Below are 10,527 nucleotides of genomic sequence, written 5' to 3'. Positions count from 1 at the left end.
TCAAGTCTGGGATCGTGCCCGGTATGCAAAAGCCAATAAAGATACCAGGGGTGAAAGTATAAAGAAAATTTTTTGCTAGCAATACAAGGTGCAAGCGGAATAATTTCACGTAACAAGCACACAGATTCTTAATTATGAGCATCTTTTATACAGGAGTATTGGACCTTCATAAGCATTCTTGTTTGCTAATTGGCTATAAGGGAGTGACGCAAGGAGTTCTTTACTGAGCATGTCTCTATACCTGTGTTTTAGCTATGTATCTCATTTACATACATGTATGTTTCATTAGCATACTCTCAATATTCAAATCAGCTCTTTGCCCTAGTCCTCTGATTCTGCTTTTGTTTTCAAGCCTCCTTTATCTAAGACTGTCTCCTCCTTATCATTGCAGATGGGCATTAGTTACATAACAGAGACTTTTGCTTGGGCTTTGTATAGTGGTTTCTAGGTCAAACCTGACAAATGTAGTATCAGACTTAACTGATTTGGGTCAAACAGGTTTATGCAATGTCTGTCCCAGACCCCCTGCTGATTTAAGTTAAACCAGACATCTCCAGCATCCAGGCATGCTCTCTGGGCTGGGCGGGGCTCTCTGTTCCACAGCAGAGATGGCCATGCCCTGCTGCTCCCTGGATGCAGTTCCAGCAGAGACTTCCAGGCTGCTCCCCGCTCTCCCCCTCACCACTCCCTGCTAAGCAGGAATTCCCCCCTCCCCTCTGCCTTGCTGAGGAGGTGTCTGTGTATTAGCTAGTAGACCACATGCTGGCTCTGGTCCTCACTGTGAAAAAAAACAGAATCAACAGGTAGCTGGTGCTGTCCTCTGTTTTCTTAATGGGGTGATAAACACTGAGTTAGGGGTGATAGACACTAGGGCTGTGCAAAGCTTCAGTAGCTGATTGGATTCGGAGGAATTTGGCTTGATTCGGGGACCGAATCTCCAAATTTACTTGGTCTCCTAATTCAATTTATAAGCTCTGAATCAATTCAGAAAAGATTCAGCTGATTTGGAGATTTGGCCATAGACTAGACAGGTGGCTGACACAGCTACCTCCAGCTGGTAAGTCTGTTGGGGTTGGGGGCAGGGAGGATTGGGACTGGGGCTGGGATAAGCTGCCCAGCTGGGGCGGAATGTGTGTTACTTGAGGAGTGGGGTGGCAGGGGCATGGAATCTGGGTGTGCCAGCACTGGGACTGGGGGCTCTGCGCTACTGCCACTTGCCCAGCCGGAGCACGGGGGTTGGAATGCGGGAGCGGCTCGCTCCAGGCGGAAGGGGGCAAGCGGCAGCAGGGCATAGCTCCCCGTGGCTCCCCACACCAGGGCAGAGGCAAGCACAGCCAGAGGAGCTATGGGAGAATCCCCCATGGATGCCTTGCCTGGCCCCATCCCCCGCTCGGCCCAGCCTCCTGACAGTTTAAGAAAAATCCAAACAAACCCTGCACTCACCGGCTGCAGCAGCAGTGACTGGGGCCTCTGGGTGTTTGTGGCAGAGTCCCCCCATGCAGCAAGGATTGCCCCCCCCCACCTGGCACCCATGCTGCAGCTGCCCCATGGCGCAAGTGCAGCACAGCTTGGCAAGGTGCTGCACACTGTCTGGGAGCTGGGGTGGCTCTACATATCAGCCAGAGCTTCTGGTTGGATTCCCCAGGTTTCTGATAGTTTCCCCAGCTCTTTCTGGGGGTACAGCCCCCTGGATCTGTGCGCCAGCTTTCAGCAGACTTCTGCTGCTGGCTGGGGAAATAGTTCAGACCCAGCTGGCTGTGGCAGCCTGCTGTCATCTTGCATCACCCACACCCCCTGGGATGAGCTGAGGGAAGCAATTGGAGAGCTGGGGAAAAGATCGGAGAACTGGGGAATTGAACTGGGAGCTGGGGGAATGTTCAGGGACCTGAACATTTCCACAGCTCCCCTGGTTTGATTCTCCAGCCCCCTGTTTGATTTGCCTAGGAGCTGGGGAAAATCACGTCACATGGGCAGCTCCACATGTCAGCTGGAGCCCAGCACCTCTCATCCCCAGCCCCAGATCCCAGGTAGCGTGTAGCACCCTGCCAAGCCACACTTTACCTGAGCCATGGGGCAGCTGCCATGCAGGTGCCAGGGTGATCCCTGCTGCCCCCCACTGCTCTGCGCTGCATGGGGAGAGGGAGGGGCTCTACCATGAGTGCCCAGAGGCCCCAATTGCTGCTCCTGCAGCAGGTGAGTGCAGGGCTTATTTATTTATTTATTTAAAAAAAATTTCTGGGACTAATCTGGGGCCCAGTGGGGGAAGGAGCTGGGCAGGGCAGTGATGGGGGCTTCTCCCACAGTTCCCTTTTCCTGGGGAGAGGCAGGCACAGCCGGAGGAACTGCTTGTGAACCTGCAGCTGCCCAACTGTGTCTGCCTCTCCCTGGACTATCTGAATCACCAAATCTTCCAAAGCTGATTCAGCCGAATTGATTCAGGACAGTGATCTGAATCTATGAATTGAATCACTGTCCTCTGAGCTGGCTGAATCCGAATCAAATACTTCCCTATTTGCACAGGCCTAATAAACACTGTTATCAATTCCCTGCTGGAGTAATTGGAGTATCCTGCTGGGCGCCACGCCCCCCCCCCCCCCCCCCCAGTACTGTGCAAGGGAAGGGAGAGCCTGAGCCATTGCAGGCATGTGCCTGCATTTCTGGAATGAAAAGGGAATGTCTATCCACCTCCAAATCAGTTCAAAATTTGCAGGTTAGACTAACGTGCAAAGATTGAATCAATTCAGGCTCAGGCTTTTTGAATGTTTGCCCCTAGCCCTAGTGGCCAGGTAAAAGAAAAGCTGAGGTAGTATGTGATTCTAATTACATCTGGCAGCTGACAAAATCAAAATAGTCTTTAATGCAGATGGCTGCAGTCATGTCTTTTTGAGCACAGTTGGCTTAATACGTGACATTAGTTTTGTCAGAAAATGTTAAATAAGTTTGTGGACTAAAGCTGGCACTATAAAAAAAATAGTTTAAACAATTTAGTAAAGATTTTGTGAATTTCAAATGAGATTCAGAAACTGAAAATCCAAATGTTTTCCTGCAGAAGCTTATAACAATATTTGCCATCCTTATTATTCATTTCTACTAAAGGTCTCCAAGTGTTTAACAGACTTGAAGGACCTGAATGAAGTACTGCTGGATACTGAATTTGCTGGATACCTGAAACTTAATTTTCTTATTACTTTGGGAAAGGTTTTGGGGTGAATGAAATGTTGTTTTCAGCTTGGAATCACTGGCTAGAATCACAAGGGGACTTAGCATGCACAAAAACTGGAAACCCTGTAATCCAGGGCATTCATGTAAGATGTGGGAAACCAAACATACAAAACGTCATTGGTTCAGGACACTGGTCCATCTACTTTTGTATACTGTATCTCAGTGGCACAGAGTAGATGTTAAGAGAAAGGGTATTTAAGGGTATTTATTCTTCTGCCTGATTTGAAACAGAGATTTGAACCATCTCAGGAAACTGTTGTAACTATCAAGCTATAGAGTATTCTGGGTTGGGGAACTCTGTCTCTTCTGTTGAAGCTGTTCTGCTCTGTATACAATACTTCGATATTGAGTAGATAGGGATTGGTACCCGAGTGTCTCCATTGCCCTGGGCTATAGAACTTTTAAAACTCTCTCTGGCCCAATAAATATTTAAGTATCATGTAATAAGTGGCACAGCTTCACCAGGAAAGATTCCCACCCCAAAATAGTAGGAGAACTCCTATGGGAGCAGGGGAAGGGGGCTTGGTTTAAATCCTTGTTCTATGTCTGGCAGCACTGGCAATGCGTAGGGGGTGCACACAGGTGCACATGCACCCCCTGAGATTGGCCATGCACCCCCTGGAAGCACCAGCCACAAGACTGGAAGTTCCGGCAGAAGTTCAAGGCTCAGCGATTGCCTGCTGGGGACCCCCACTACGGTCAGTGATCTGGCGTCCTCCCGGACTCAGGAAGCACCAGTCACCCATGTCTGGCAGATGGATGTTTGAATCCTGGTCTCCCCCATCCCAGGGGGTGTTGTGACCACTGCACACTAGGATACAAGAGCTTTGTGAATGGCATTGTAGTTTCCTTTTGAATCTAGTTCATGTCATCATGAACTTGCATTTCCAAATGTTATTTGCCTTGGCTGAATCTGCTCACTGATCTGATCTCACATTTGTGACTACTGCCAGTTGATTCCAAACTTCCTTTTTGAGCAACTTATTTGCCCAAATTTTCCCAACCTTACCTGTTTTTCTCCAGGTCATTCATGTAACATTTGTTAATTACAAAAGTTGTAGAGTCTGTGCACGTAGATAAGGTTTTGAATGTATAAAATCATGTAATTAATCCTAATTGATTTAATCATACAGGCCAGTATGATTTCTTCCTTTTTACTGTGGCAAGCTGAAAGACAAGGCTTACGTGACTTGCCTAAGGTCAAACAGCATGTCCATGTCTTGGTCTGGAGAAAAACTCAGCTATTTAGCTATTGGACAAATCTGCTACTGATTGATAATCTATTGAGGAATCCTTGTTAGTGGGCCAGGGTCTGACCACAGCAAATAATATTAGAAACCCATGATGGAGCAGCAGCCTTGATTAATCAGTGCCATGCTATTTCCATTATATATGGTTTTCTGGCTACTGTACATGATAAATAAATGAAGGCTAGCAGCCTCCTCATTCTCTGTGAATGCGTATATCTCTGTACACCAGCATCTGTCATTGCCTACACCCCTCATCATTTCTTTATGTCCTACCTCTTCCATTTTCCAAGGCTCTTATCCACACTTCTTTGCATTTCTGCTTCCTTTTTTCTCTCCATTTTTTTTGTTCGCCTCTCTCCCTGTCCTTTCTCTGAGGCTCTGTCCCTATGTCCTTCTGCTGAACCTTTTCTTTTACCATCTCCTGTTGCTTCTTTCATTCCATGTCTTGTAGCCCCATTTCTCTTTCTCTCACCATCACCCATAATTCCTTTCCTCAACTGAAATGAGATTGGAGGGAATTTGGCACTACAGCAATAAAGGCTATAAAAGTACTTAGCTCAATAAACAGACAAAGTACATAGGAAGGTTCAATGGGAGAGTGAGCAGAGCCAGTAAGGTAGAGGGGTGCTGTTATAGCAGCAGTAATGCAGACTTCCAGGCACTTGAATGGTTTTACACTGCAGGAGAGTGATGTCTCCTTCCTTTTTGTTATTTTTCTCCTTAAGCTTCTGCCTTTTCTCCTTGACGCTGTGCCAGTGTTGCTTAATGAATACTGATGAGCCAATATTTGGTGCAGGCAGGCAGTTATTTTTCAGTAAATGATTGTGATGGGCCTTTTTCAATGAATGGCTGCATTTCTGCTACTCATTCACACTTCAAAGCAGCAAACCCTTTGCCTGTTGTCCACCTATTTGGGTTACAGGTTCAGTCATCCTGATGCCCACTCAACCAAGAGAAATGGCACTTTAGCACGTGTCTGTGCGTGTTACATACTCAGATTATTTTTGGGTCAGATTTTCTATATCACACACACACACACACACACACAACTAGAAACCACAGCTTTGACATGTCTCCTCATTCGCCTCAGGAAAGGAACAGCAGGGTTTTATGGCTATGGAGTCACAGTTTGCAGACTGAAATCACCAGCTTTCTGTGAATCACAAAATCGCAATCTTTCTGGCAACTCAGCCAGAGAGCAGGCTGAGCTTGTTTTTTGTTCTGTTTTGTTTCTGAAAAACAGCCTAAGTCAGAAATATTAATTCTGGAAGACCTGGAAGTTGCCATGTTTCTCTTTGTTTGATGGCAGTGGTGACATGTAGGGGGTGCACACAGGTGCATGTGCACCTCCTGAGTGTGGTGGTGCACCCCCTACAGAAAGGCGCCGCCTGCTGGCGGTCACTGCCCCCACCACCTACACTGCTGGCGGCATCTGCAGGCAGTCGGTGATCGCCACCCGCCCTCCACCGCTGACAGCACCGGCAGCTTCTGCGGGAGCTCCCGCTTACCATTGCTGCGCTCCTGCTGCTGCTGTGGCACTCTCACCACCACCCAGTGCTGCCGTGCCCCTCCAGCCACCAGGGGCATGCATCGTTCATGTTTTACAGTGGACATTTACAGAAGCGTAGCTCCTCCTCTTTCTACAATCCCATTCTGGCTGTGCTGTCTTTTGCACTGGAAAAGGCAAATATTCTAATGTACACTAAATCATTCATTCATAGGGACATTTACTAGGTCCCTACCCTGGAGCCTGGTCTTGTCCCTCCATAGTCTGGAAACTCATGGTCCCTTTTCCTCTTTTCCTTAAAACTGGCCTGATGCACCATATCATTGAAACATTCAGGCATTTCTAGTTGCTAAAGAAAATCTAGGTCCTATTGTGAGGGATGGATTGCTTTTTCCCTAGCCCTTTTCTGTGTGGAAGACTAGAATGGTAGAGCACCATGATTCACAAATAATGTGTAATTGGAGAAAATATGCCACATTTTGTGGACATCTTGAATTTTAAAAAATTTCTCATGATTGATTTTTTTAGCTTTTTTACCAAATCTCTCCATTTTGCCCCCTCTCCTCCTCAAAAATGAGTTCTTTTCCATTATTTAGAAAAGGAAAAGCTTGCCTTCTCTTCTGAATGAAATTTGCTGTTGAAATGTGATCAAAAATATTTTTTCCTTTTCTGAGGATAATAACAATCATCGTCATCTTTAGAACATATGATGATAGGCACTTCACCGGTAAATACTATTAAATGCTAAACTACATGCAGGGTAGGTGATTGGCAGTCAAAAGCAGGGGGTCTTAATTCAGCACATTGTTACAAAGGAAAGGCCTACCATGACTGGAAGCAGTGGAGCAGGTTACTTGTACCATTTGGTAAGAAATGGTAGGTAATGGACAAATGAATCGGCCTTAGGCAAGAACTGAACTGGATTGAACTGTTATCAATAATGATGATTAATTTATTGTAGAAAAACCAAAACAGAACGTTTTCACTTCTAAGAAGAGCTTGCTACAGCCATTTTATACATGTGTTTAAACATGTCGGTACGTATGTCCGTTAAGCATTGTTGTTTCTATTTTACAGATTGGGAAGCAAAGGCAAAAAGAGCTTATTGTTTGGCCAGAGTGCCCTCATCCATATTTTTCTTAAAAGTTCCCCCTGTATCTCATGGGTGGAAGAGTGGCCACCAGCATTTTAACCACCATGTTGTCTAACTATCATGAACAGGTGCAGACCATCTGGCAGCAGTGCTGTCAGTCACCTGCCTGTACTAGTCTTCCTTCTGTTGCATCTAGCATGGCAGAGGTGCTGGTGGGAGATTCTCAAGAAAAATGCCAGTGCTGATTAAGCCTGCGAGTCAGTGAATTGAACCCCAATCTCTTCGCTCAGAGCCTTAGCACAAATAACTGCAGATAGCTTTTTGCAACTTAAATTGTTCTTCATGTTTGCTTGTCTCTGCACTTTTTAGCTCTAGCCCAGACTGGAAGGAGAGAGAGGTGAATACTGCTACAGGCTGCCCTTGTGATATTTTTAGTTCATTGCTGCGAATCAACAGATTCAGACAGAATAACCGTGAAGAGGGGAACTAAAGCCAAAACACGTCACCGAGTGGGTAACTTTTTGGGCAATTGTACCATGGTAGGGAACTGTCAGTAGAAATTTTTATCTTCTGCAGAATAACTTACTCTTGATTTTAGACAACATGCTGCATAGGCATATTCTGGGGGGGTTGCCAGAGAATAAAGGCCAGTATTTTCTCAAAGCAATGTATTATAACTTCTCAGATATGTTTATGAAGCTGCCTAGTCACTTGATTAGGGGCTTGGAGCTGTTCAATCTGCTCCCAGCTCCCCACTCCTCTCTGGTTTGTATATGATATTGCAGCTGTTCTGATGAAACAGTTATTTAAAAATTTGCCTGTAACCATAGTAACCTGCATGCACAGTATTTCAATTGGAACGCTTAAACAGCAGCAGAAGCAAAAGTTTCTTAATAGGATATTTATGAATTTCTTAGTCTTCGTACATTTTTAATGAAAATATTCCATCTTAAATGGGGTTATCAAAACATCATTAATTTTTGGGCTGGGTATGCATTGTCTGAGATGGTGCCAGTGAGTCTTTTTTGTTTTGGTTTTTAAAGTTATCAGGGCCTGCTCTCTGGGAATCTGTGATTGCACCTGCCAAACATCTGCCACCTCTGAAGTATGCTTGACCTGACCTAGCTCCTTCTAGGAAACTTCTGAATTTATCACCTCCGTAAGCTTGGGGTGACCTGTACTAAGACCGTTCTTTGCCATTCTAACCAGTAAGGGTCATATTATCAGGAGGTTTCCTTATGTGACCGGCTTGCCTATCTTTGCGTGGTTCCTTGGGCTTAGGGAATTGTCAAAGCAATGGGTGGGGTAAACCCAACAATCACAGACCAGCAGGGGAGGAGCCTTGGGAGGAGTCCGCCCCGCCCCAATGTCAGGGTGAGGCAAGGAGTGGACCTAACTTGAGACTGCGCCAACTGTGCCTCGCCTCCCCTCCCCCCCCCCCCCCCCATTGGCCAGTCTTCAATCTTGGGGCGGAACCCCAAAAGGGTATATAAGGAGCTGCATGCACAGCATGCGAGACAGAGAAGAAAGAAGCTGGGGCTGAGGACGAGCTGGGGAAGAGCTACTCAGGGGGTGGTTCCAGTTGTCCTGAAGAGCTTGAAGACTCCGCCGTTGGATGGGAGAGGCAGGCAGCCTTGCACCAACTCCTTGCCACGAGAGAGCACAGTGAGCTGCTACAGGCATCGCTGCATGGAGGGGCTGAGACGGACCGGGACCTTGGGAGCTGCTCGAGACGGCTTAGGTCTCCAACTCCACTGCGAGGCTGGATGGTGCAGGCATTACTGCACGGAGAGTCCAAGAGGGACCAGTACCTTGGGAGCCGCTCGAGGCGGCTCTGGTCTCCAACCCTGGCATGAGGCCAGCACCGGTGCAGACATCACTGCACGGTGAGTCATTGTCGGGCCTTAGGGCCCTTGGAGGGACAGGGGGCGGCTCGGGTCCCATTCCCTGCTGCCAGGCACAAGGGCCTGCGGGCGGCACAGGCTCCATAGCACAGTAGGCCTATACTGGAGTCCTGGCCCTGCACAAGCATGAGGCAACACTGGCCCGCAACTTGCTGAGAAGGGTGAGCCGCCTGGGCATGTGCAGGAGGGACACACCCCATATGGGTGAGACAGAGCACCCGCTGCAGGAGCCACTTGCCTAGCTGGGGACGATGCACCGGGAACCCTTGCTGGACCTCTACTCATTGGGAAGCATGAGTTCTTAAGCAAGGGGTTTCCCACTGGGGAGGGACACAGTGGATAGCCCCATCAGAGGGGGTTTAGGCTTGAGAGAGAGAGACTCCTCTAGAGGAGGGCGGTATTTGGCATTACCACACCTTATTTTTTGCAGTGTCTATTAATTGTTTGCTGCATCTTACATTTTGGAGTGTTTATTAATTGCTTGTTGTGTTTTCTTTTCTGTAGAGTTCAACTATTTATTGTGCTTTACATTTTGGGTGTGCTTACCCATCAATTGCTGGGACATACCCTCTGAGAATCCATGGGCAAGGTTTCTCTTGTGGGTCTTGGGGACTGCTATACTTACCTGTTCTGTTATTTGTTGACTTTGAATATATTATGTGTAAATATTTATCTTTATCATTCATCCAGTTTATTCTATCCCCTCCCCTTTTATTCTGCTTCTGATTAAACAGTGTATATAGTTCAGATATTGTGTCCTGGTCTTCCTCTATAGAGATACCAGAGAAGGAGAAGCTGCGAGCAAGCTGCAGTTTCCATCTCCAGCATGTACGCCCTGTTGACCATCCCCTTCTATTGGAAAGTGGGGTGCACACTGGTACACCTGGGTTACACTTATGTGCCTGATCCCATGGACTTTGGATTGGACCTGCCTTGTGCTTGCAAAAGTGGCAGGCATATTCCTGTGCATACCTCTAAACTTGCCTTTACTCATGCAAACTGGATAATTTCACAGGTGGAAAGGTAGGCACTCATCTGGCCATTTTCCTGTGCAGTTATCCAGATGTTTGGCTTTTTCAGAGGGAGCAAACTCAAGTGATTTTGGTGCCTTAGAGAGGCTAGGAACAGCTGCTATATTTAGCCCAGGATAAGTTGTGTCTGTTTGTTTTGGAATGGAAACGTCCCAGCACTGATGTGTACACACATTACTCTTCCAGTCGGGGTTTAGTGAGTGACTGAATGCACTGCCACTTTTCTGCCATTGATTCAGTGATGCAATCCTGGGACAACTGCTCAGATAAGAACACAAGGAGTGCTATACTGGGTCAGACCACTGGCCTGTCTGGCCCAGTATTCTGTCTCCAGTGGTGGCAGAAGTGGATGCTATAGAGTGAGAGCATCAAACACGGTATCTCTAGAGTTATCTGTCCCCTTTTCAATATCCTCCCTGATGTCTACTATTATTGGTTTAGATTTGCCAGAGGAAACCTCCAATCATTCTGTTCAATTGTTATTGTGCGGGCCGGCTCCCGGTCCTGTCCTTGCCGGGCG

This window comes from Alligator sinensis, unplaced genomic scaffold (assembly GCF_000455745.1).
Source record: "Alligator sinensis unplaced genomic scaffold, ASM45574v1 scaffold830_1, whole genome shotgun sequence".
Taxonomy (NCBI): domain Eukaryota; kingdom Metazoa; phylum Chordata; order Crocodylia; family Alligatoridae; genus Alligator; species Alligator sinensis.
Note: the sequence above shows the minus strand (reverse complement) of the source record.